General features: G+C 48.3%; 1 protein-coding gene across 11 annotated transcripts in view; it reads left to right on the top strand.

Moving 5' to 3' along the window:
* Nucleotides 1-27147, top strand: part of EIF4G3 (eukaryotic translation initiation factor 4 gamma 3) — a 143107-nt gene that overhangs the window by 39003 nt on the left and 76957 nt on the right. For 7 of the 11 annotated variants that reach the window (XR_009489280.1, XM_059866791.1, XM_059866794.1 and 4 more), the window contains exons 2-3: nucleotides 4017-4092; nucleotides 12049-12192. The gene's annotated coding sequence lies outside the window, so the exon portion shown is untranslated. The remainder of the gene's footprint in view (nucleotides 1-4016; nucleotides 4093-12048; nucleotides 12193-27147) is intronic. The other 4 variants (XM_059866800.1, XM_059866793.1, XM_059866798.1 and 1 more) reach the window with 2 other exon arrangements.

Raw genomic sequence — 27147 nt, 5'->3', positions numbered from 1 at the left:
GGTGTGTGTTTCCAGGTCTGTAACAGCACACAGAAATCTCGCAGAATCGCAGTTCTGTAGTATGATTGGAACAAGCAGAGAAATGTGATAGAAGGAGGAGATTTCTGCAAGGAATTCCTGCTGACTGTCATTTCACTCAGCATTTGGCAGTGTCACTGATTGCTCCAGCAGCTCCAGGCTGGATTTTTTTTCCTTAATCGCTTTACAGAGAAGTCACATATTCCCCTCTCCTCAGAGTGTGGCCGTGGCTGTCTAATTAGCAGAGATCCTCCTCTTTTTAGGGAGATTTTTGTTTTCCAGAAAAATTCTGTGTGGTTTCCAGCCAGCATTCCTTCTCCCACTGAGTCTATAATAGCTCCTGAGATTCCCCAGCTTGTAATCACTGCTGCAGCCAGATGGGGACTAGGTGGAACACCCATTGCATCTGTGCCTGCATTTATGAATCTGCCAGAAGTCTCTCACTTAGGTGAGATTTCAGATATATATTTCATGAGTTAATGAGCCCTGAACAGTGCCGAGGAGAATGCAGTGCTGGTACTGGCAGGGTTGCCATCCCTCTCCCAGATCCTGGCATGATGCTGATGGAGCAGGGAGAGCTCTGAGGAGTCGTTCAGCCTGGCACGAGCAGAGCAGAGGCTGCAGTTCCACTTTACCAACTGATGGTGCTTTAAGAGGTTCTTGGATTTAACAGGGTCTCCTTGCTCCTGCTTTTCTGCTTCATTGCCCTCCTCATCCTTTCTCCCTGTGGAAGGAGCTGTGAAAACTGTGTGAGGTTTGGATTTTCTTTACTTTTCCTCCACTCTCTCTCCCTTCCCACCCTTCTGGATGATTTTGGACCATAGTTGCCCAAATCAGTGATGTGGGTGGCAGGATACAGGGGAGGAGGAGGGGGAGGAAGAGGGAGGGCACAGGATGCTCCTGAATTGGATCTCAGCATGGCAGAGTAGTAACACAGAAGAGCTGCCTGAATTACTCAGGCATCCTGATGTTCCTGGCTGTGGTGAATCCAGTGCTGCAGCGAGGCTGGGCTGGCTGGACTCTCACTCCTGCACTTGCCTGGCTGAGCTGGGGCAGCCTGAGGGCAGCAATCCCAAGGCTTGTGCTGCATTTTGGGATGTGCAGCCCCACTGGCACCAAAATCTGTGTGTGAGAGCAGATGAGTGAGTGCCCTGGGGGTGCTCTGGGTGTGGGTGTGGATGTGCATGTGGATGGAATGGTGCTGCTGGATGAGGTTCTGCTTCCCACCTGCCTGCCCTGACCTGTTCACCTCCCTTGGTGGAGTATCCATGCTGTCACTTAACCCTTTCCTAGAAGAGCCTCATCAGCACAAGTCGTGGTGAATTTTGCAGTCACCCTGGCTTGCTTCTCCCCCAGTAACAGCAGCTGTTATCCCAGGACAGGCTCCTTTGGCAGGTGGAGGGAGAAGGAAGGTGGTGATTTCCACTGGGGAGCGGGAACAAGCTCCAAGAGGCTTGGTGGGAACCAGGAGCCTTTCCACTTGCCCAGCTCTTTTCAGGGAAGCTGGAATCTCTGCACTAGTCCAGCTCCTCTCAGGGAAGCAGGAGTCTTTCCACTTGCCCAACTTCTTGCAGAGAGTCAGTCTGTGGATGCCACAAGTTAGATGCTGGAAATAATCACTTTCTCCAACCATTATTTTGTTAAGGATTACTGGAATTTGAGTCATTTTGTTCCTATCGGTTTTGTGTCCAGGTCAAATCCTTTTGCAAACCTTCTTTCTAAAGAAGGTTTCTTTAGGATCTGATGAGACTCATCCCTTCCTAGGAGAGACCTTAAACAGTGACTCCAAACTCTGCAAATCCATCTAAACTGCTCCTTCCTTCAGGCAGCTCTTCCTGGGTGCAAAAAGAGCAGTTGCTCTGCTCAAAGGAGATTATTTCCTCCTGACTTACATAAGTTCTAAAATAAGAAAATAAATCCCAACCTTGTCAGGGATGAAACCGTTTTTCCAAACTCAGGAATGATCCCTTTTGAAGCAGTGATTGCTTCAGTGAATTGTCAGGAGTGCCTGGAGAAGGGAAATCTCAGCTGTGACACAAGGGGGGCAGCTCCATCCCAGGCCTTGGGCTGTCATCCCTGTCATAGGGATGTTCTGGGGGAGAGGGAGTGGTGCTACAGCAGGAAATTTGAGTTTTCATTCCAACTTCCAGTGTTTTAGTCCTTCTGTCCCAGATTTTGGCTTTTTTGTTGTTTTCTTCCAAAACTTGGGGGTGAATGCCAGATCCTTGGCATGAAGGCTGGGAGTGACTCTGTTGAAGTTTGTGACAAATCTTACTGTTGTTTGGCTGAGTCAGGGTTTTAAATCCCATTTGGTTGTTAAAAACCTCTCTGTTTATCAAATGACACCACTTGGGCCTGAGCTGGCAGATGAGCTAAGTGCAGATGAGCTTTAGACCCTGCTAATGAATTCTTGCCATAGTTAAAAAAAGGCAAAAAGAGATGGAGGGTGAATGAGCACCAGCCTGGGACTGGATCCTGTTTCTGCTTCTCCTGCCCTGGAGGTGGCCCTGGGCTGTCCCCTGTCACCTGCCACAGAGACAGGCCAGGGCCTTCCTGCAGAGGTGTTGTGAAGGTCAGGGCTGGGCTCTTCCCAGCATAATCCCATCAAGCAGCTTTTTATTGTGTTTGGTGCTCAGACATTGGATATACAACAAAACTGAGAAGTTTAGAGCAACTTCTGAGCCTGTTTGGTGAGGAGGAGTTTTTTAATGACGAGTTCAGAGCCAGAGCAGAGCGAGGTTGTAAATTTAACTCTGTCTGTGTGTTTGTGGTGCTGTAAATTTGCCTCAGTGCTGCTGCTAGAGGAGGAGCTGATCCAGCTGGGATGTGCTGTGAGCAGTGGATAGGGGCAGAGCAGGTTGTGTCTGAAGAGTCCTTTCTTCAGCCTTAACATTTGGTCCATTTTAAGGGGAATAGTTGGGATTGCGGAGCTTGGGCTGGGTGTTGAGTTGTGTCAGCACCGACAGGATCTGTCCTATCACTGTGATGTTGGTCCCTGCAAAGCTTTGGGCAGAGGCTTTAATCTGGGGATCAAACTTGGGGCGCAAAGAGTCTCTTGAAATCTTGACTCAAACTAATCTGGGCTCAGAATTTAACTTAGCAATGTGTTTTTTCATGTTAGAATAAAACTAAGTGCTTTAATGACTCTTTTTTCTTTTCAAGTATGTTAACATGCGAGATCTGTGTCCTGCCATATGTACAAGAACCTCAGTCATCCCAGCTGTTCTCATTTCCCATGAAATTTTGGTGTGTAAAATACAAACAGCAAAAAGGTGAAATCTGATTTTGGCATTTAGGAAAACTTTTCAGCAAGTGCCTTTTCTGTGACAGCGGGCATTGGGTATTGTCTGGATCTGTGTGAGGCCACAAGGTGTTACCCAAGTCAGACTTTTTTATTCTTTTGGATCCCTGCATCCCCCCATTTTATTTGACAAATAAACTAGATTTTGTTGTGGGGGGGTTTTGTGCATAGGTTTTTTTTCCCTTTTTTTTTCCCCCTTAGATTTCCTCAACACCTTTACAATTAAGAAAACTCTTGCAATTTACCTTTAAGTCACCCTGCAGCAGCTCCTGGAAACCTCCCATCCCTCTGCCAGCCCTTTCTTTGGTGGGTGGATGAGGAAAGGAGTCACTGGGTGAAGAGAGGCAAACAAGGAAACAATTGCAGCAGGATTGCTGCGTGCTTGGCAGAACAGGAGCTGCCATTGTCCGGCAGTGCCCTGCTGATCCGCGGGTTTGCTGCTGAATGCCGAGGGCTCGTGGCTCCGGGGCTTTTTCCCTTTCAAACAGAGGCAGAGCTGGGGGGCGCTCGGCAGGCCCGAGGCTCTGTGGATTATTCGAGTTTGCGTTGGTTCCCTCGTTCCTAGGGTGGGACGGCTGCCTCTGGAGCCCGGGAGATCCCAGGGGATCGGAGCTGCCAGGCTGTGCTTCCAGGGTGGGGTGTCCCTGGCGGGCTCCCCTGCCTTCCACGCTGCTTTCCTTGACTGGCTGTGTTGCAGAATCCCCCGAGGTCCTGTCCAGCAGCCCCTGGAGGATCGGATCTTCACTCCGACCGTCTCGGCTGTGTACAGCACTGTGAGTATCCATGGGGCTGGGGCACTGGGGGCTCGGGGCTGGGCACAACCCCAGGGCAGCCAGGAGTCAGACATCAGAGAAAATGCAGCCTCCTTTGCCCCTGAAGTAAATGGAGCTCAAAAAGACTCTTTTGGTGGCATGTGAGTAGGAAAAGAAGGGGGGACCCTCTGGCTCTCCACAGCTCCCTGACAGGAGAGTGCAGCCAGAGGGAAGTTGGGCTCTGCTCCCAGGGAACAAGGACAGGACAAGGGGACACAGCCTCAAGTTGTGCCACGTGACCCTCTCACACTGGATGTTGGGAAAATCTCTTTGCTGAAAGCGTGGCCAGACATTGGCACAGGCTGCCCAGGACAGTGATGGAGTCACATCCCTTAAAGTGTTCAAAAGATGTGTGGATGTGGCACCTGGGGACAGGGTTGGGTGGGCATTGGGATATTGATGGAATGTTGGGCTTGATCTTGGAGGTCTTTTCCAACCTTAATAATTCTATCATTTTGTGAAGAACCTTTTTAGTTGCATAGGAGCAAGAAAGGGAGAAATCTTTGAAAGACTTGTGGGTCCATTGCTGTTTTTAAGTGTCTAGTTTTATCCAGCATATTGGAGAGTGGGTTTTCCCACTCTCCCAGTGGGAGAGTATCACTAGAATGAGTGTTTTGGCCGTAGTTTCATTTGGGTGACTCCATCTCTTTCCTTTCCCATGCATCTCACAGATTTTTTTGTGTACTAGTGGCTTCACATTTCTAATACCTTCTTATGAGAAAAATAATCAAGAAAGATTTGTTTTCACGTGAAACATTCCATTACACAGAGAAAGAAATATTTTGATAGTAAATAGAATATTTGGGATAGGTGCCTTTGGCTCCCTGTCCTGGATGATTGCTAATGTATAATATTGATTATTGTAGAAATTTAGCTTAGAAACAGCAATGTTTATTTGTGAACATGATAGTCTTTTCCTTTTATCTATTTCTTTTTTCCCAATGGCAATAGCTGGAAGCCCAGGGTTATTTATAAGCTTTGCTAAATCAGCACAGCCCTGGGAAAGTAATATTTTGCTTTTCTGGTTGGGATAGTGTGAATATTTTTAATGCCAAAAAACCCTGCTTTTAAGCTGCTCTTTTAATTATTTGGAAAACAGGAAGAAAAGCTGTAGATGGGATAAATTCACTACGTTTTATGCAGAAACATAAGCTGCTTATAGAAAAACATAAGCTGCTGTGCAAGGTTTTTTCCTTCTCTGTTTGCAGGGGTGACTGGGGATGGGGTTCTTGGCTCTGGCTCCCTGGCGGCACCTGGGGCTGGAGCATCTCTTGCCCAGAGCAGCTGTGGCTGCCCCTGGATCCCTGGCAGTGTCCAAGGCCAGGTTGGGCAGGGTTTGGAGCACCCTGGGGCAATGGAAGGTGTCCCTGCCATGGCAGGGTGGAACAGGATGAGGAGGATTCAAGTCCCTCCCAACCCAAACCATTCCATGATGGTTCAATGATAATGATGATATTTAGCTCTTCCCTTTCTTGGGTTGTAGAGGAGTTCTGTGATGCCTCCTCTGCTGGGGCTGTCAGGGGTGCTAAGCTGGGCTCTGGGCAGGATTAAGGGTGAAAGTTCTGCCAAGTGCCCATTGGTCCTGGAAATGCAGCAGCTCAGGTGCTGTAGGGACAGAAGGACTCAGGTGTGGCCATGGATGGTCTGGTGGCCAGGGATTCCCATCCAGGGGAGTTGGAATGGGTGGTGTACAGCTGACAAGGGTTGAAGGTTCTGAGGTTTGAGGCATTGACAGCAGTGAATCAACAAACCTGAGCTGCAGGCTTTGGACACCCTCTGCTCTCAATACCTGACATAGAAATGTTTATGTGCAGAAAGCAAAACCAGGGGGACAAATTCTGAAGAAACCTTCCCTGGGAGGGTGGGCAGGCCCTGGCACAGGGTGCCCAGAGCAGCTGTGGCTGCCCCTGGATCCCTGGCGGTTCCAAGGCCAGGTGGGACAGGGCTTGGAGCACCCTGGGGCAGTGGGAGGTGTCCCTGGCCATGGAACAAGATGAGCTTTTAAGGTCCCTTCCAGCCCAAACCAATCTGTGAACATAAATGTACAAACACTTATAATAAATAATTCAGTTTGTATTATCTTTATATGCCCCATACAACACTTAAAAAACACTTTAAAAATATCTGAAGTCCTTTAAAGAAGGTTATTTTTTTCATTTTTTTTTTCTTCCCAAGATATAATGCAGATGCCTGTGGGGAAAATATGACTGTAAAAATTTAAATTAATGTAAAATAGAAAAGTAACTGTGAAGAATGACCTAAAATAGCTTTTCAGTGTGGAAAAATATCCCTCCTTGCTATGTTACAGGAATAGAAGACAGGGCTGGAAATATCTCAGTTCCAGGATCTGAGAATGCAGAAGTTTGAGAGAAAATTTCATGTTTTGGGGAAAAGGGAGAAATTTCTCGGCTGGGTTCTTTTCAGGCTTCCATTTGAAGCCCCAGGCAGATTTCAGATTCAGGGGGAAAAATGAATTGGGATGGAAAAAGCACATGATGGGAGTGCCTTGACAAATTCATTCATGAAAGGTCTCAGTGGTTTGTTACACAGGGAACAGCACCATGTGTTTGAGGCCTGGGTTTGCATTAAACAGACATTTTGAAGAGCACTGTGAGATCACAGAATCTTGGAAAAGGCCTCCAAGATCTTCATGTCCAACCTTCAAGTGCTTCCTCAGTACCCAGGGGCTGCTTTTTCCCATCAGCATTTTATTTGCTTGCACATCCTCTGTGGGATTCCACGTGGATTATGGATCATCACTTCCAGAGATGTGTTTTTCCAGAGCATGGCTGGTGTGGGAAGAGTTTTGGGGTCCAGAAGCACCACGTGGTGACTCTGAGCTGCCCCCGTGTTGTCCCCGTACATCGAGTGTGGGGTGGGAGCAGAAATCACTTGAGATGTGGACAGCCCACAGATGAACCCCCAATTTTTAGTTAGATAAAGAGAAAAAATAATTCAATTATCCTTTCTGTGCCTTTCCACATGCATTATCAGGACCTTGGTTGCACATTCCAGAGCTCTTTTTTTTCCCCCACAGCTTCAAAAATGGGAATGGAAAATCATGTGGCTTCATGTGGCTTCCACTATGAGCCCCAATAATAAAACTAAATCTGAGGAACAAATTTTCCTGTAGGACAGAGGTAGGAGGTGAGGAAGAGGCCAAGTGGGATGAAGTTTGAGAACTTGGAGATGCTCAAAATTCACAACAAGGCTTTGGTAGAACTTCTTTATCAAGGAAATCATGCTGGTATTAAAACCAATACCACCTAAATTCATCATAAGTCATCTTTATTTATTTATTGTGACATGTTATACTGTATGGGTTGTTGGTTTGGGTTTTTAAATAAATAACTCCAGAAATAAAATTGTATGAAAGCAAACCACAGTTGGAAATAATTATTTCCATGAACTAACCTTGTAATAATTTCCCCTCATCAATAATGGAGAATGCTCTATTGCAGAGCTACTTTTGGACATAAAGTTTTGGGGGTTGTCCTGTAAACTGCTTCTTGCCTGATATTTCCAAATCCTCTGCACTGCAAGAAATGAGGGTGGTTACTTGTGTGGCCTCTGAAAGATCCAAAACCTTCAGAGTTTACAAGGGGCATAAGAATGAAATTTTGTTTCATTTGTAAATTATTTCAAAGAAACATATTCAAGAGATTTTTTGGGTTGGAGTTTTTTGAAAGATGTAGACCTCCAACAGGAAGGGAACTGCACAGAAGGTGAGTGTGGATCCCACCAGGCACCCCTGCCCTGTGCCCAGGGGAATGGAGCTGCATCTATGGGAAATGAGATTAAGGAGCAGAAGCAGACATGCTCTTCAAATCCAGCACGAGGCACAGCTCTGGAGTAGGATAAGAAGAATAATGGTGCTCGTGGACATCCTGTCTTTGCATAAATAACTGGTTTTGGCAGGTTATGGTGGAGGTTTGTAAATGCTTTAGTAGCATGTTGTGACTGGAAGTGCTGAAGCCTGGACCAGAACTACTCTGGGATAAACTCTCATGAGCTGAGGAGCAGCACTGAGGCCCTGAGCAACCTGCTCCAGTGGAAGGTGCTCCTGCCCATGGAATGGGATGAGTTAAAGGTCCCTTCCAACCCAAACCATTCTGTGCTTCTGTGAATGACTTCTGGATAAGAACTGATTGGGAGTGAGTGTTAACAAGGTGTGTTTGTGTGGGGAGAAGTCACCTGGTCAGGTGGAGCAGGGTCCCTGTGGCAGGGCTGGATCCAGCACTCGTTGAAGGCACTCATTAGTTGCTGTCCTCATGTGCCTTTGGAACAGGTACCACATCCTGTCGGGGTGCCCAGCTCCTGCCAGCTGGGGGCAAAGAAGGCAATGGGGCAGTGAGGTGCTGAAGAGCCCCCTTGTCCCAGATTTTCAAGGACTAAGGGTTGACTCTCGTTGGCTCTTGGGGTGTTTGGTTGTTTTCTGTCCTGGGGCGCCCCTTGGTCCCCCTGAGTGTTTCACACCCAGCAGAGGTTTCATGATTCCTGTCCTTTGAAGGGATCTTCCTGCAGTGAAGAGAATCCTGTAGAAAAGGGATTAGGGAGGATTAGCTGCTCCAGCCTCCCTGTTCTCAGAGGAGGGATCTGGGTCAGGAGGCCGAGGCGGTCCCTGCCCGGGAGGCTGTGGAATGTGCAGGAGGGAAGCTCAGTGCCTCATCCTGCTCCTGCCCAGAATCATGGAATGGCTTGGGTTGGAAGGGTCCTTAAAGCCCATCTAGTGCCACACCTGCCATGGGCAGGGACACCTTCCATTATCCCAGGGTGCTCCAAGCCCTGTCAAGCCTGGCCTTGGACACTTCACAGATAGGGCAGCCACAGGGAAACCAGGGACTTGGGTGGGCTAAAGAGTAATCCCAAACTTGTATGAGATGCTAAACCAAAAAGGTGTAAAAGAGCTCAGAAAGAAAAGAAGAATTCCAGACTGAGTTTTTATTTTGTATTTCATTACCTTTTCCCTTTAAAATACAGGATTAATGCTTCTGGAAAACTAAAATTAGCTCTTGCTACTCAGGGAAAATAGAAGGTGATGCCCTAGCAAATTAATATGTAATTTTGTACATCCATTTTTAGGAGAACAACTTAACCTATGGATTTAAGGAGGATATTTGCTTCCATAGTCATATTCAGACCATTTAAGAAACAGCAAAGCACACCTTGGGCTCTCTGGGGCAGTACCCCAGGAGTGATGAGCTTAGACAGTCTCTACCTTTCACCTTTGTTAAAAGTTACGGAAAAAAACAAACAAATTCAGCAAGTTTGTCCTCTACTACCTGTTTACATTAAAATCAGTGTCTTAGAATTCAGTTGATTTGTAAATAATTTGTTGTAGGAAGAGGAAGGTGTGGAAACACCAACTTTGCTGTAGCTGCTGAGAAAGGCTCTCTGTGCTTTTCCTTCTGCTGGAATAAACACCAGTCCTTGGTTTGGGTGCACTGAGCTAGGCTTGGCTAAACTTAGGAGGTCCTGGGAAATCAGTGGTGGGCTCCTACAGGATACTCTCCAGGTGTGCTGTTGCCAAACTATCAAACTGGTACAATTTTATCATTGTTCTGCTGCCTTCATTAGGCTTTCAAGCCAATTTTAGTAGGTCCATACCTGTGTCTGACATGTGTCTGCTGCACTGCATGAGGGTATCTCCTGGGCTCATTCAAGCAGCTGCAGTTTTCCTCTCAGTTCAGCTTCCAGAGTTCAGATCCAACATGAGAGCATTTCTTGATGCCTTTCAGTAACCTCCAGCTTAGGTTATTTTCCCCAAGGCAGTGCTGGAGTCACCGTCCCTGGAAGTGCTCAGGGGATGGTGTGGGCATGTGGCACTTGGGAACGTGGTTTTGGGGTGGACCTGGCAGTGCTGGGTTTATGGTTGGATTGGATTAGATGTTGGAGGGCTTTCCAACCTTAGTGATTCTGGGATTCTATTCCACAATTCTATTTGCATGTTGTAATTTCTAAGGAGAAGGAGGACTGCTGGGTGCTCACAGTGACCTGGGTTATTGGTAGTGCCCCTGTCCCCGTTGTCAAAGCCCTGTGTGGACTTGGCTGCTGTTGGATCAGAGGATTTTGGATGGCTCCAGCCTTAGCTGGAGCAGTGTTTGCGCTGCTGAGAGTAGGAGGTGAAAAGTGGCAGTGGTTGAAGTCCCACAGCTGTCACAAAATAACCTCTATTTTCCCCCAAGAAGTGCCATTGGAGGAGAATGGTGAGGAGCAGGGGCACAGCCTGCCACTGGGGCTGTTGCTAGGAATGGTTTCCTTGTGCTTTGGGTTGCCTGTGCTTCCTCCCCCTCCTGGCTGCATGATTTGATCCCCATCACAACCCGTAGTCACTCCTAAGCACCGAGTGCTGCATGACTGACACGACAGCTCTCTCAGGGTTGACACAGGAGTCATGGGACAGACTTTCATTTTCTCGGGGATGGGCTGTGGAAAGTTTTATGGAGCTCTCTGCGAGGCTGGCTCTGATCCAGCCGAGGCTGCGTGCGCACACCTGCCAAGAGAGATCAGCCTGAAAAAGAGATGATTCATCCCTGGCGAAGGGAAGGATCCAGTTGGGGACACAGGATGAGGTTCTGTGACTGACCCACCCTTTCCTCTGATGAGCACTCGGGGGCTGTAAATCTTCCCACAGTGAAGGCTCCTGGCCCATTGCCAAGGCCTGGAGCTGTTGCGTGTTGTGATTTCCTGGGATTTCGGGGCTGGCTGCTCTGGTGGTTTAGGAGCTGGAACGGCAGGCGTGGACACTCTGGGTGCAATAAAGTGACTTGGAAAAAGCACTTAAGTGGTGAACTCTGTGACTTCTGCTCTCTTGGAGCTTGGAGCTAATACTCCATTAAAAGAGCCAGGAATTTCCTTCTGCCTTCTTCACCCTGCTGGGGACATTTATGCACATATTGGCCTGTGCAGTGCCAGTGACCTGTGTGGGCTTCAGGTGCCTTCAGCTCAGACTGGGGAATGTTAGATGGGATATTGGGATAAATCCTCCCCTGTGAGGTGGGCAGGCCCTGGCACAGGGTGCCCAGAGAAGCTGTGGCTGCCCTGGATCCCTGGAGGTGTCAAGGCCAGGTTGGAGGGGGCTTGGAGCAGCCTGGGACAGTGGGAGGTGTCCCTGTCCACAGCAGGGGTGGCACTGGATGGATTTAAAGTTCATTCCAACCCAAACCATTCCATTATCAAGTGGTGCTTTTCAGCAAACAAATAAATGAGAAAAGGTCAGTGAGAAGCAAATGCTGAATTTCAGTAGCATGCATTTTAACCCAATCTGCCAAAATTTAATTGTGGTGAACAGCTGGAGGACCCAATAGTTGTGTAACTCTTTTTTTCCTTTGATTCCCCTTTTTTTTTTTCACTATAGCCACTCTCTAAAATATATTTAAAACAGTTCCATAGTGGAGATAGTAAAGTGGAGCAAATATTTGTGTGCCATGAAAACATTTTTCTAATACTTTGCTTAATGTGTTTTGTTGAGCATTTTTAATAGAAGTTGAGAAAGGAGATAAACATATGCAAGATTTGCTTTGCTGTTTGATTCTTTGCTTGTGGCAAGCCCTGCAGATACCATGGCCTCTCTGCAGTCCTTTATTTTTCCTTTTTGGAGGGGAATATGCAAATTTCCCCCTTACTTTGTTGCTGGTAATGTGTATCCCCTTGCAAAATCCCAATATATTTTGATATGGCTTCTCATGGAGGGATCAGAATGTCCCAGGCCTGAAGGCAGAGGGATCCCACACATTTCCACCAGTGACTGCAGCTGGTGCTCTGATTTTTTGATCCTTCCACATTTTCCTGAATCACATAAATAGTTAAATAACTTGTGCAGTGTTTCACTCAGATAAGTATATATTATTTTATCTCTCTAGATATGTACAAGGGAGTCTCTGCAGACTGATTACTAATGTAATGTTTTACTAACAGTTTATCTCCACACAGGTAACACAAGTAGCAAGACAACCGGGTCCTCCTGCCCCATCCCCTTACACTGCACATGAAATAAATAAGGGACACCCAAATCTTGCTGCAACGCCACCGGGACATGCATCGTCCCCTGGGCTCTCACAGGTAAGACCTGGCATTGGAGCAGAGCATTCCCAGCCTCCCCCTTCCCCTCCTGTGCCATTCTCAGCTTCTCTGCTCAACAAGAAACTGACTTGTGATGTCTGTGACCAGTGCAGAAGGTGTGGCTTGAACCTTGCAGTGACCTATCAGCAGCACTTAGATCAGCACACCAATACCATTAATTGGTATTTATAAATTATATACAAGTTTACAGGCATTACTTGTATTTTCGTTTATATTCTGAATATTTTTTGTGTAGTCATTAGTTCCTCCTAGAGTCTTGTAACAGAAACTAAAAACATCTTGAAAAATTAGAGAAAATAATCGTGGATGAGGAGGAATGTGTTTTGCTGTTGGATCAGGCAGTTTGGGGCATAGCCTGACTTCCAGGTTAAACACCCTAAAAGTGCCCTGTGCCCTGTCTCAGAGATTTTCCAAGGTGAAATCAAGATGGTGCAGTTTTGTACAAGATGGTGCAGTTCTGTAATTCTAAGAAATGGGTCAGGAAAACGAGTTGCACAAATGATTTCTCATAAAAGAGATGAGACAAAAGGCTGGTTACAGAAAAGTCCAGAACAGGAGATAAATGGGAGTTATAATAAGAATGGAGAAATAGAGTTTAGTGAGATGTGTGGAATAAATTGGTCTCTTTGTAGCCTCTATTAGATAAATATTCTGCAGGGCTGCCTTGAGAGTGGAGAAGCTTATCTGAAAAAGGAGGGGGCAAAAGAGGCAGGTAATGGGCTAAGAAAAAAAAAGGGAGATAAAAGATACTGGGATGGGAAAGTGGGATGTGTAAGGAATGAGGTGTGAGCTAGAGGAAAGCCTGGTGTTCCCTCTGCTCTTAATGGATTTATACTTGTGTGGATCAAGCAGGAAGGCCTGAGCAGGTCAGCTGTTAAGGAGAGTGGGTTTGTTCTGAGGAAGGGGAGCAGGGTGAGAGGCTGAGGGTGGGTTGGGAATGGGGAGGTGATGGGGAGAGCCTCAGGTAGATCTGAGCCTCCCTGCCAGCCTCTGAAACATTAAACTGCAGCTGACTTCCCAGAGCAGGAGATGCCTGGAAACAGGTCATGGAAGGAGCACTTGACCTGAATGATGCACATTCTAGATAAAGCATGATGGGGCACACACTCGTGGTTGTGTTTGGGGATGTGCAGATGCTCATCCTCCATGGGTAGCACATCAGAGGCTGCAGTGTCTCTCAGGCATTAGTGCTGTTGGGGCTGTTCTTGCACTTCAGCTGCAGGGTTGTTGGGAGTAAAGGCTCTGGGCTGAGGACTGAGGCTCAGGGAACAGGGAGGGCACAGCAGGGTTGCAGAGCAAATCCTCAGATGCTGCCTGGCTTTTGTCATGGATCAAGACATTCCTTCCTGGTAAACCTCACCAGTACATGAAGCTACTCATGTGGCAGAGAGAGGGGAAGAAGAGAACATTCTGGCATTCTTTAAATCTATTGTAATCAAGGGATTTCTCTTTTTCCCTTAATATTTTCCATTGAGTCAGTGCATCCATAGAGAGTGGGCTCTGTGCCAGATCTCCAGGCAGCTGGATAATGCTGCTTTCCTGTTCTGCTGGCTCTTGGAAGTGGGGGTCAGCCTGTGTCCCTGCCGTGCTGCTGGGGTAACCTCAGAGCCCTGGTGGCAGCTGAGGGCCCTGGGGGCTGCCAGGGTGGCTGTGCTCCCCCTGAGAGGAGCCAGCCCTGGTGTGCTGAGGGGCAGGAGGAGCAGCAAGCCCAGGGGTGCGGGGCAGGTGGAGCTTTGGGGCCAGAGAGGGCTGGGCATTGCAGAGCTTTTCCCCAAGGATCCCTGCCAAGGTGGCATCCAGCAGTGAAGCAGCCCAAGTGCAGCTCCTGCTGTTCCCAGCTCCCCTCAGGAACCCTCCCTTTGGGTGGAGCTTGGGTGGTAATGCCAGGCTGGATAGGGCTTGGAGCAGCCTGGTCTGGTGGAAGCTGTCCCTGCCCATGACCAGGGGAGGATTGGAGGAAGCTGATCCAACCCAAATCATTCTGGGGTTCTGTGAAGAGCCAAAATGCAGGTGTCTGCACTTGGGACACCAGTAAGGCTTGCAAGGGGATCAAAGCTTGATAGAAAAACCTGTCCCCAGGGACAGTTTTCTGTACCCCTGAACTATTAGAGATTTGGGTAAATTTATATTCTGAATATTTTTCTGTGTATCTCACTTGGACTCCTGTCAGGAGTTGAGTTTCTGTGTTATGATAAGAAATTCCCAAGCTAGAGGAAGATTTGGATAGAAGTTTAACCTGTTCATTGCATCTGTGATTTGTCTCCCCTGGGCTTCAAGGAACACCCTGGTACTTGTGTTAAGTACAAGGTGAATGGAAGTTTTTTATTTCCACATCTCTTGTAGTTTGTGAATTTCCATCATGTTTTCATTCATTTGCTTTCCTTTAGAAAGCAATGAGAGAGTAATTTTTGAGTAATTTTGTCTGATTCTTGGGCACCTTCAATCTTAAATCCTGCTGTTTCCCTTTAGAGATAAAGGGACCCAGGCTGACATGGGATTCAGATGAATGTGTTATTATTAATTCCTTTAACAGCAATAAACCACAAATAACTGTATTTACCCACCCACGCTGCGTTGATGATTGAACACTGAATGAACAAAGGTTGTCTTTGCCTTTGTCCAGTCATGCCTAACATAGCGAGGGGGTGTTTGTGCATAAAAGATAAGGACAAGACCACTTTGTTTGAATTAGAGTCTGATTAAGGGTCATTGATTTCTCCATCAGACTCCTGAGTTAATAAATACTCATCAAAGTGAGTCTTTCCAAGGTAGGGACTGCTCTTGAGGCAGTAGTGAGTGAAAATTCTGGTGGGTGTTTTAGGCTTTGGATGTCATCTGGTACAAAGTGGAGTTTGGGCAGAGAGAGAATGTGTGTCCCTGCTGGTGGGGCAGATTGCTCTGAGTGCTCAGCAGAGTCTCTCCTTGCTGTTACCCAGGTGGGATCTTGGCATCTCCTCAGGCTCTAGAGCTTCTTGAGGGGATCTCACGGAACCAGGGAATGTCCTGAGCTGGAAGGGACCCACAAGGGCCATCCAGTCCAACCCCTGGCCCTGCACAGACACCCCAACAATCCCAGCCTGTCCAAACCCTCTGGAGCTCTGGCAGCCCTGGGGCCGGGACCATTCCCTGGGGAGCCTGGGCAGTGCCCAGCACCCTCTGGGGAAGAGCCTTTCCTGATCTCCAACCCAAACCCCCCTGGCCCAGCTCCAGCCCTTCCCTGGGTCCTGTCCCTGCTCACAGGCAGGGATCAGAGCTGCCTCTTGGGAGGAGCTGCAGCCCCCAGTGAGGGCTCCCCTCTGGCTCCTCTGCTCCGGGCTGAACACACCAAGTGCCCTCAGCTGCTCCTCATGTGGTTCCTCCAGACCCTTCACCCTTGGCAGAAGCCATGCTCTGAAGGAGAAGGTGGTTTAACAAATGCTTTGGTTCCACCAGTGACCCCTCACTGTACTGGCTGCTCCATAGCTGCCTGTCCCAGCACGTGGCAGGGCTGGGAGATGCAGTAATATCTTGAATTCTGGTAAGTGATAAAAGGAATTGCTGTCACTTACTGGAGCTGCAGGAGCTGGAGCAGTTTCCTGTAAGTTTGTGTGTGATGAGATGACAGCATTGTGCCCGGTGGTCTGAGAGTTTGGGAACCAGGGATCAGGGAATGTATGGGGTATTTAACCTGAGAAGTCAGGTATAATTGAACATTGTAGCTTTGTTTGGTTTCCTTTAGCTTTATCTAAACAGGCAGAATCAGCTGGTTCTGTGGTGCTGTGGTTGGGTGGCCCTTTCTCTTCCTCCTCCACCATTTCCATCTGACACAGCCAAAACAAGAGCACGGCTCCCTGCTCCACCTCCTCTGAGACTTTCCCAAGGGACACCCTCCAGAACTTTGCTGCCCTTCAGGATTAGTTTGTGCAGTACAGTGAGGAGGCCTTGGCAGCAATGTGCAGCAGTCCCACACCCCCGTCTTTGCAGCAACAGGCAGCATCTCTGCTTCCCAAATTCCAGGGCCTTGAAGTCATAGTGCTGCTCTGGGGAATGTGCTGAGCTCTGGTGCAGGGGAGTGTGAAGCACATGCTGCTGCAGTGATGTTATGGCCAGATGTGGCCCCAAGCACATAAAATTTCATATTCCTGTTGAGCTTTGCGTGTTTTTCCCTCGTTCTGACAGAGGGAGGAGGGGCACGGCCCCTCTGCCTCCCCTCCTGGCTTGAGGCTGCAGAAGGGGCTGGAGTGACACAATTCCCTTTCTCATTGTGGGGAGGAAAGGAGCAGAGCAGCTCTTCCTTGGCTGTGGCTCCCAGAGCAGGTTATGCAGAGCTCAGGCAGGGCCTGGATTGACAGTCAGGCACCATCCCATGATGGATGGAGAATCCAGAGTAGGCTGAGAGCATTCCCAGAGCCCCTAACAAAGAGCAGCTGAAAAGCTGTGAATCTGCCCTATTCCAGTGCCTTACACTGATGGATGGGGCAGCCATGGTAGGATGGGATAACAGGAAAGCAGAGCACTGCCAGAGCAGCTGGGCTGGGAGCAGCAGGAAGGAGCTTCCCTCTGTCCATGGAGTGAACAGAGGAGGAGAGGGCTCCTCCAGAGGCAGTGTGCAGAGCTTAGGGCACCAGGAGAAGGCATTTTCATCCCCCTATGACCTGGGGGTGTTTTGGAGGATCCCAAGGAACAAGTGCAGTGGGTTCTGGCATGTGAGGATGAATGGTTTGGGAAAGACTCTTGGCTTTCTCTGCATCAGCTTTAGAACTGCAGGCTCCAGTGGGATGCTGAGGGATTCTCTTAGTCCAGGCCCACAGTTTGGAAGCATCAAGTGACTGCACTTGGAACAAATTGCCAGGAATTTCCTCTCTAGTCAGGGATAGCTTCAGCTCTCATTAAGAACACGCTGTGCACTGAGCAGATTGGTGCTGCCTGCCCACGGCTGCCTCTTGGGATGGGCTGGAATTCTGGAGCTCCAGGGAGCAGAGGATCCCACAGCACTGATGGGGACCTTCCTCTGGAGCTGCTGTAGTTGTGGACATCCCTCACCTGCTCCTGAAAAGGTCGAGATACACCCAGGGGAACAAAAGTGCAGGAGGGCTGAATTCTCTGGATCTTGGTGCATGGAGACCTTGACTTTTAGGTGGCTGATTTAAACCCAGAACAGATTGTACCAGCTGAAACTTGTTACCATCTGGTTCTGTGCCTGAAGTGAAGAGAGTTTTGTGGTCTCATTCTGCTCCTCAAAAATGTCACCATCGTTGAATTAGTGTTTGTAATAGCAGGGAGACATTCCTTAGTACCTTCAGGTCTGGGAATGTGTGCCAGGAAGCAAGTCTGCCTGCCATCTGTGGCATGTTTATTAGGCAATCCCCAAGCCCCTCTTTTATGATCTTGGATCCTTTCTACAGGAGCTGGAATAATCCTGTTAGAACCATGATGTTTATTCACTGCTTCCATCTTCTGCAGCCCAATTTGAGATGCTTTTAATTAAGGGATGTTTATTGAAGGATTGTAACAGAAGGAGGGATGTAATTTAATTGTAACCTCACCCACTGGTACCCTGGGGTCAGTCAGGTGCCCTGGGACGCGGAGAGTGTTACTCCTTGTTCTCTTCTTGTGTTGGAGGCAGCTGCCTTTGGAGCCTGGTTGCTACACATTGAACTCATCTTCCCTCAAATTCTGGTGACCAGGGACAGGACCCCACGGAAGGACTGGGGCTGTGTCAGGCTGGAGATCAGGAAAGGCTCTTCCCCAGAGGGTGCTGGGCACTGCCCAGGCTCCCCAGGGAATGGTCCCAACCCCGAGGCTGCCAGAGCTCCAGAGGGTTTGGACAGGCTGGGATTGTTGGGGTGTCTGTGCAGGGCCAGGGCTTGAACTCTGGTCCTGTGGGTCCCTTCCAGATCCATGATTCCTCATTATTTGGGTCCACATTTGCTTTGCTAGAAGGAAATAGGCAGCATAAAATCAGATAATAAACTTCCTCTGCCCCTGGGGCCCAAGGGGCTCCCAGTTTTATTGGCTTATTCAGATGAACTCCCTGTCCATCATTTTCTGTGTTCAGGAGCATCACTGTGGATCCCTTGATCTGAGTTGATCTCTAAGCTTTGCACGGAGCTCTTCCCCCAGAGAACTTCCCTGTGTAGGAACCTCCCTGTTCTGTGTGAGGAGCCATTATCACCAATTCCCTGCTGATTAAGCCCACCCAGAATCCCAGAACTCTTATATTGTCAGTCAGGGAGTTTATTTGTGATGTAGACACAGAATGAATAATTAAACTCTCCATGTATAAATGAAGAAGTTGGTGCTGGACCAGCTGAGGGAAAATGCTGTCTGTTTGTGCTGCTCTTCCAAGCAGCAAATTCCAGTTTCTTGGATCTGCTGTCCATTCCAGATAATGAGAATAAGGCAAATTTAAACAACTCAGCTCCTGATAGTGTGAACAGTAAACCTACCTAAATAACCAGATTATTATGTAGTAATGGATTTTTTTTCTGACCAGTCAAGAGTTTGACCTCCTTTTCATTTCTTTCCTTGTGCTTCCTTCTGTACATCCGGGTCAGGCTTCATCCCAGCACATTTCCAATGCATTTTGCAAATTCCAGGCTTGCAGGAATATGTGACTGCAGGTGGAGATTTGAAACTGAGTTATTTAATAGCTGATAAATCCAGAAGTGTAATCTTCTTTTGGCCTTTGTGTTCAAGACCTGCTGGAAGTGCAGCTGAACCCTCTGGTTTGTAATAGGATTAGGAGGTTTTTGATTGGGTTAATAATGCTGGGAATATTTCCTCCAAGAATGTATTTCATTATTTTTGGTTCATTACTGTGCTTTTTAACTCATTAAGTCTGGGCAAATCTGGCTAGAAATATTAAACATGTCTTGTGTCTCGGTGCCTTTGGTCTTCAGGGGGCTTTTGTGTGGGGATGCTGGGCTTCATGGGTGTCTTCTAATTTGGGAGAGCATCTGGGGGTAAGAGCTGCAGGAAAGGAGAGTTGGGAAGGCATAATGTAGCTTCAAATGCAGATTAACACTATTTATTTTAATTATTTAACCTTGGAAGCAGTTGGCTTTCGTAAGGTACAACGTAGGAGGGATGTATGAATTAGTTTTAGTATTTGTGCACTCTAGAAGGACAGAAAGAGCCTTTTTTTTTTCTTTTTCTAGCAAGGAAAGGAAAGAAAGGAAGGGCCATTACAATTTTATCATGTACATGTGTAAAGAAAGGATTACAGCACAAATACTGAGTCTAGTTGGGACTAGGTCTGCCTTTAGACCCACCCCTCATCTGCCTCATAGAATTCTGTTATAGAATCCCAGGATGGTTTGAGTTGGAAAGGATTTTAATCTCATCCAGTCCCACTCCCTGCCATGGCAGGGACACCTTCCACTGTCCCAGGCTGCTCCAAGCCCTGTCCAGCCTGGCCTTGGGCACCTCCAGGGATCCAGGGGCAGCCACAGCTGCTCTGGGCCCCCTGTGCCAGAGCACCTTCCCAGGGAAGGATTCCATTCCAACACCCCATCTATCCTTCCTCTGGCAGTGGAAGCCTTTCCCTTGTCCTGGCACTGTGAAGAATTCCTGCTCTGAGAGGTGTGTTTAATCCTTCTCCAGGAGCTCTGGTTTGCCCAGTGGGGAGGGAAGTGTTTTTCTGCTGCTGCTTGGGCTTTTCCTCTCTGGAGTAGCCGTGACCTGGCTCTGAGAGCTGCCTGGCCCTTCCACCCTGGCCAGGCAGGGCCTTTGGAAGGGAAAGCTCTCAGTGGGTGTCTTGGCCCCACGGCACATCCTGGCTGCTGCGCGAGCGGAAGCGCCTTTGTTTGGCCTGTCAGATTATTGGGAATCAAAAGCACTTCTAAACTTGCCAGTAACTTGGCTTGGAGTGGAATAAAACAGCATTTTTAACAGAAAATCACACTTCTCTGTAGCTGTTTCAAAATTCTCCAGATCCCTTTCTTCAGGACTCTTCCATGTGCATTTTCTGTTCTCACAGTCACGTGTCCTGGGCTTTATTTTGGTGCTTTTCAGACTTAGCCACTTGTTGAACCACATTTTTATTCATAATATAAGAAGACAAAACAATACAAGGCAATTTGCCATTTTCTTGCATTTAATAACTTCAATTCTGGAATTCCTTCTGTAATAGTACCTTCTGTTCCATGCAATTTAATGGATGTTTTCTTGCATGCTCCAGAAAATACAGAGTTTTTAAACAAACACCATGTGTTCAGTGAAGCACCATAGTCAGCACAAAAGTCAGGGCTTTACACAGCCTGTGTTTTGTGAGCATAGAGGGTGTAAAATATCCCTGCAGCCAGAGAAACCAGGGAGATGGAGCTCCTGGAATCTGCTGTTAGCTGTGTGTCAGACTGGGAAACAGAGGAGTAACCTCTGGAGCCATTTAACCTGCACCTGCACATTCCAGAGGTGAGGCTTTGAATCCATAAACAGCCTGGTTCTCCTGCCAGCTGAACTCTCTCTGTGCTGCTTTCCACTGAACCAACAGAGATGTTGGAGCCACAGTTCCTGTCCCTGCAGCCTGGAAGGGCTGTGCCCATGTTCTCCACAGATCCCTCCTTATGGTGCCATTAGAAACCCAGAATTTATTAACTTGTTTTAACTTTATGCAAATTCAGACACTTTATATGTAGGGTATTTCTGGGCTTCAGTGGAATTGAGTAAAACTTTGATATTTTATCTGATTGCTGCTCTCACACAGGTGAAGGTTAGAAGAGACCTGGAATCACCAGGTCCAGGTGCCTGCTCTGAGCTGGATCAGCTGGAGAGATAACTCTGAGTGTCTGCAAGGATGGCAGCATCCTCTGAGATATCAGATAAAACATTTGTGGAGCTTCTTGTTGGCTTTTGGGAGAAAATAGGAGGAAAGCTGCTGATGCTGTTTTGATGTGGAATAGGGTCTTGGCTGGTTGGGGCTGTGTCCCTGGGAACAAGTATTGTCCTCAAAGTCTATTTTGTTAAAATGGGAGGCAATTTTATAGAACAGGTGAAAGGCATTCTGTGAACTGGGTGTTTCTGCAGACAGTCCCAGCTCTGCTTTCAGCAGTGGGGATGTTGGAATTTCTGCCCTCAGCACACACATACACTCCATATTTTTGAGTACCTTTATTACAGAAAATGCCAATTTACCTAATTATGTAATGGTCATTAGCAGACCACCCCAGGCTGCGAGCCAGGTGCTGCAGCCAGGGCAGAGCCTGGCAGTTCAGCCTCAGGAAGGAGCCACGTGAAGCCATGGCAGAGTTTCCAGATGTTCTAGAATGTTTTCCTGTGACATTATCCGTGGCCTCACACCTTCAGTAGCAGCAGATTCCATGCTGATGGATTTAAAAATGGCTTTGGGAGGGAGCAGCCACCAGCAGGACCCCTGTCCACCCCCATGGCTCAAAATCACTGCCTTGGTCTTGCACTGCAGGTCCTCTGCTGTGTCTGGAGTTCAGCATGGGCTCGCAGGCTGGAGCAGTGCCTGGGAAGGGGGAGGAGGATTCTGTCCTCCCTCAGGCTGGGGGTTCCAATTGCCCTTGCCCTGGGGAGGGACATGTGCAGCCAGTGGAGCTGAGGAGAGAATCACTGAAACCCAGAATGGTTTGGGCTGGAGGGACCTTAAAGGGGCCTTGAGACTCCTCCAGTCCCACACCTCCCACTGTCCCAGGCTGCTCCAAGCCCCAGTGTCCAGCCTGGCCTTGGGCACTGCCAGGGATCCAGGAGCAGCCACAGCTGCTCTGGTCACCTTGTGCCAGGGCCTGCCCACCCTGACAGGGAACAATTCCTAATTCCCAATCTCCCATGCATGCCTGCCCTCTGGTAGTGGAAGCCATTCCCTGTGTCCTGTCCCTCCATGCCTTGTCCTCTCCAGCTCTCCTGGAGCCCCTTCAGGCCCTGCAAGGGGATCTGAGCTCTCTCTGGAGCCTCCTCTTCTCCATGTGAACACCCCCAGCTCTCCCAGCCTGGCTCCAGAGCAGAGGGGCTCCAGCCCTGGAGTGTCTCCATGGCCTCCTCAGGACTCACTCCTGCAGGTCAAGAATGTGCATTTTGTGTCTCTGTGGTCCCTGGCACAAACAGTCCTTGTCCAGGGACAGCAGACTGTGTTCCTTCACCATCCTGCCTTGGAGACAACCTCGTTATCCACGTTGAAGTAGGAAAAGCACCTGTAGCTCTGGGGATGTTACTGGGGCTCAGCTTCCCTGTGCCTTGCTCATTTGCCTACTCAGATGTGTGGGGTGAAAACATGGAAAGCCATGAAAAAAATTGTTACACATTTGGCTGTGCAGGTAATGACACAGGTGATGTATCCAGAGACAAACTGCTGCAGAGGAAAAAGGAAAGAGAGAGGAGTAATTCCTCCTGGGTCAGGATGTTTGTATCCTTTTAAAGGCTGAGCGTAATCACAGAATCCCAGACTAAGCTCAGTTGGGAGGGACCTTAAAGCTCATCTTGTTGCACCCCCTGCCATGGGCATGGACACCTTCCACTAAAATGTTAATGTTTACCAACAAGAGGAATCCCTGATGGCTGGGCTTATGGAAAAAGAGGGAATAAAACTGTACTTTTCAGGAGAAGGGCAGTGAGGATGCCAGCTACTTCTTCTCTGCATTTTCTACTTGTCTGCAATTTGTTAAAGTCCTAAAATCAGGCAAAACACCTGGAGCCAAGTCCTGGCATTTTGAAGAAATAGCTTTAGAAAAAGCCTACATATTTAAATAAACTCACTTGAACATTCACAGTTCCTGTTTATTATGTGCCCCCACCCAGATCCAAACCTCAAAACTTCCCAGTAAATCCAATGTGCAGAGATTTGGACCAAGTCCCACCCTGGTGCCATCCCAGCCCCTCTATCAGGAGCAGAGCCTTTGCATTAGCATTGTGTTCATTCTGGGATTTATGTGGAGCTCTTCATCTGCACAATTTGTTTGGTGTCAGAGAAGAGCTCTAGTCCTTTTGTCAGTGATTTTAATGGGGCTTTGAATATTCCAGGTATTATATACCAAAATATTCAGGAAAAGTGTTTCTCAGGTGCTGATGCACCCTGCAGGGGAGCAGCCCTGGCTTAGAGAGGCAGCAGAGTAGAACTGCTGCATATTTTTGTTTTGCAGCATTGCCCTGGTGAGGATGGGCTGATTTCAGTGATTCTGGATAATTTGCAAATGAGCTGCTTAAAAAATGTGGCATCCCTGGTGTGATGGGTACCTAAAACCTGCATATTTGAACACATGGCTGTGAATGGGGACTTGTGTTCAAGCAGAGGGATCTGAGAGTGAGTGTGATGATCATTGAAATATCATTGTAATAATGAAAGGCAAACTGGGAGCATTTAGAGGGGAATTGTCCTTGTTTAGTGATTTAATCATTTGTTGTGCTATTTTTAAAGCTGGAATAGTTCACAGGAATAGTGGGAGAATATGCTTTATGCATTATTTGAGGGGATGCTGTAGAAAAAAGGCTGAAATGAATAAATTTAATAATTCAGGTTTCTCCACCATCATCTGTAATATTTGCAGATGAGCTGGATCTGTATGTTACACTCTTTTTCCTGCCAGCAGCTTCCAAGCCTGTTCTGCTGAGTGCAGAGCACACTAGGGAGGAAAAAAAGTGAGGTTATGTGGTTGCCAAGATAATGGTGACAGTCAGGTGTGTGCAGAAGAGGTGCAGGAGTGAGCAGTGCCCTGTTTGTGGTCAGATGCTGGAGGTACCTGAGGCTGATCCTGGCATGTCCAGAGCTCGGTGGCATAGCTACAGGGTGGTTTATTTTGTCCCTAAATGCTGATTTTAGGTCAAAAGCTGCTCTGCCCTGTGTTCAGTGATCTCTGCTGCAGCCCCTGGGAGTGTGCTAAGGGGGACAGGGAGAGCAGGAACTTCACTGTGCCTCCCCTGAATGCAGCTGGTGTTCCCAAGGCAGCCCGTGGATGGGAGAGGAGCCTCCTGTCATTGGCCAGTGGTTGTGGGAGGAGGAGATCCTGAGCTCTGCTGGGATGCTCTGGCTGAGGCTGTTCTCTCTGCCCTCACTAACACAGCTTTTCACATCAGGTCAAAAGTAAAATCTCTCTGTAACCTTCAGTCTTCAGACATTCTGTGCATTTTGGCAGGAAGGGGAGAGGCTGCCTGGGGGGTGGCCAGGAAAGCCTCTTCCCCTGGCACTGAGTTTGTGCTGATGCACCTTTCTCAGAATCCAGGGCATGCAGAAACCAAAGCTTGGGGGAAATCAAGGTGCTGGGTGTGAGTGAGGAGGGGCAGCCTGAGGAGCTGCTGTTCCAGCCTGCACTGCCTGCAGGGAGTTCATTAGGGAGAAGTGAAGAGACAGGGTTTAAATTATAATCCTCTTACTTTCCCAGAGCTGAATGCCCAGAGATTTCCCTCGTTGGAGGGTTGCAGTTGTTTGGGTTGCAGTGATTGAGTTGTCACAGTGATTGGATTTGGGGCTGTGGGAGGGCAGAGCCAGCCCAGCTCCACAAAGAAATGATGATTCACAATTAAAAGCCACATCGTTGCTGTCACCATCAGTCCACACTTGTGACTAAAGTGAGGTTTCTGCTGCTGTGGGGGATTTCTTCACCTGTGTCTGAGGCCAAATGCCTGCTGTCCAGGCCAGTGACCCAGGGGAGAACTCTGCAAAAGCATCCTCAAGGGCTGCTGCATCAACACAGCTGCTCTGCTCCCTTTGTGGTTTTCCTCAACGAAAATTGTTCAGCAGCTGGAAGGAAAACCAAGTCTGGTTGTTAAAAAAGGGGATAAGAGGAGATTCCCCCTCCCCCCTCCTGAGCAATGACCTCCCCCTCCTTTACTTGGCTCCAGGGGCAGCTGCCTTTGGTCTTGTGTGAGTAAGAATTTATAAATCTTGGGACAGAACCCCTAAGGTACAGTATGAAGAACACTGACTGTGCCTCTGAGTGCCCAGCTTGGGGGGTTTGAATCAATATTTAGCATTTAAACAGATCAGGGAATGGTTTGGGAACAGACCAGTGCAGGTTTTATGTAGGAGAAATGGGGATGGGCTGGGGGTGTTGTGTTGTTTGGGGAAAGAGATGGATCTCTTAACAGTTTTATCCTCTTTTCAGACAGTGAATGGTTTTGGTACTTTATGTCTTGACATTAAATAATAAGAAGATATATTTGAAAATGTGTCTGGTGGCACTTGGGTGAGTTTTTAGCTGGGTGCTCTCCATCAGTAGTGCAGTGATATATGAGATATACGAGATGTAAAACCACCTGGGCAAGGGCCCTGCAGCACCACGTTGGTCTGTGGCCATGCACAAAAGGCCTTTGGGGTTGCCTGTGGCCCTGGTAAACCCCAGGTTGTTCTGAAGTGTTCTGATTACTCTGTGCCATTCCTCAAAGAGATGTCAGCTCAGTGCTGGTGTCCTGGGGAGCTGGAGCCACGGGCTGGGAAGTGACTGGGAATGCAGAGGTTTGGGGCTGGGAATGCAGAGGTTTGGGGCTGGGAATGCAGAGGTTTGGGGCTGGGAATGCAGAGGTTTGGGGCTGGGAATGCAGAGGTTTGGGGCTGGGAATGCAGAGGTTTGGGGCTGGGAATGCAGAGGTTTGGGGCTGGGAATGCAGAGGTTTGGGGCTGGGAATGCAGAGGTTTGGGGCTGGGAATTCAGAGGTTTGGGGCTGGGAATGCAGAGGTTTGGGGCTGGGAATGCAGAGGTTTGGGGCTGGGAATTCAGAGGTTTGGGGCTGGGAATGCAGAGGTTTGGGGCTGGGAATGCAGAGGTTTCCTGCCAAGGTCACGGCGCTGGCAGGGCCGCGCAGCTCCTGAGTCACGGTCATGTGCTGGAGCTGCGGGTCCAGTTCTCCTCCTCGTGTGTAACTTCAGTAAATTTAGACCCAGCAGCCTTCCCTGAGCCGGGAGGATTCGGGAATCTGCCACAGGGATTAACCCCTTCCCAGCCAAGCCAGCCACAGAGCTCAGCAAGTGACACTTTTCTGCCTGGGGCTGGAAAGGTTTTGTTCCCAAAAGATTTTTCCAGAGGCAGAGCTGGGTGACTCAGCTCTTTTGAGCCTGATGTGTGTACTTTGCCTGTTTATTCCCAGGACAGGCAGTCCCAAGGGAGTCATGTTACGCTGCAGGCTCAGTATTTATTAACCAGCTCGGGCCTGAGCTAAGAATAACTTTTTTCAGTTGTTTTGTTGATAGTGATTATTTTTCCTTGCTTAGCACAGGCAGCAGCTCGAGGTGGAAACAGTCCAGAGAAAGAATTTTCCCAGCAAGTTGTGGGAATACATAAACACTCAGCTATTATCACCTTCCTCCCCTGAACAGCCACAGCTGAAACATAAGATCAGGAAGGTGAGAGCTTTAAGGGAAGCAAATTGCTCAGTCTCGAAGTGGAGCAGCTCAGCAGCCCTCTGTCCTCTCCCAGCAGTTTTTTGAACTTCAGGGACTCAATCCAGCCTTTAGATGCTTCAGAACCAACATTTGTCTGCAGAGCAGTGCTTGCTTCCCTGTCTACCCTTCCATGGGGGTTTATTTAGGGGATTTTTGGAGCATTTCCTCACTGATCTCTTCATCCCTCAGTCCAGCCCCGGTGCATGGAGCCCTGTGTGGCTGCATGTGACCACGTCACTTTCTGTGCCCGTTTAGCTGCTTGGCACAGAAAAAAGTCCTTTGGCAGATGAATAGATGCAATGCTTTAATCAGCTGATGTGTATGAAAAGCAGCAGAGTGCTGTGATTTATTCTGTTGGATCTTTGATAGTTTATTTAGGCTCCCACAGCCGATGTGAAGTTAATACCTGCAGAAATTTATAAACCACTTTTCCCTCCCTTTTCTTCCCCTGTAATGTTTTTAACACAAATACCAGTTAAGGCAACGTCCCTCTGGTTGGAAGCATGTGGAGCAGGGGCATTTGTTGTTGTTCAATAGTTGTAAAACATACTTATTTAGCTGATGTTTGTGGTCTTCAGTGGGGTTTGTATTGCAGCTGTTCCTCACTTGTGACCTTACACTCG

This window comes from Haemorhous mexicanus, chromosome 23 (assembly GCF_027477595.1).
Source record: "Haemorhous mexicanus isolate bHaeMex1 chromosome 23, bHaeMex1.pri, whole genome shotgun sequence".
Lineage (NCBI taxonomy): Eukaryota > Metazoa > Chordata > Aves > Passeriformes > Fringillidae > Haemorhous > Haemorhous mexicanus.
This window is presented reverse-complemented; position numbering and strand designations above follow the sequence as displayed.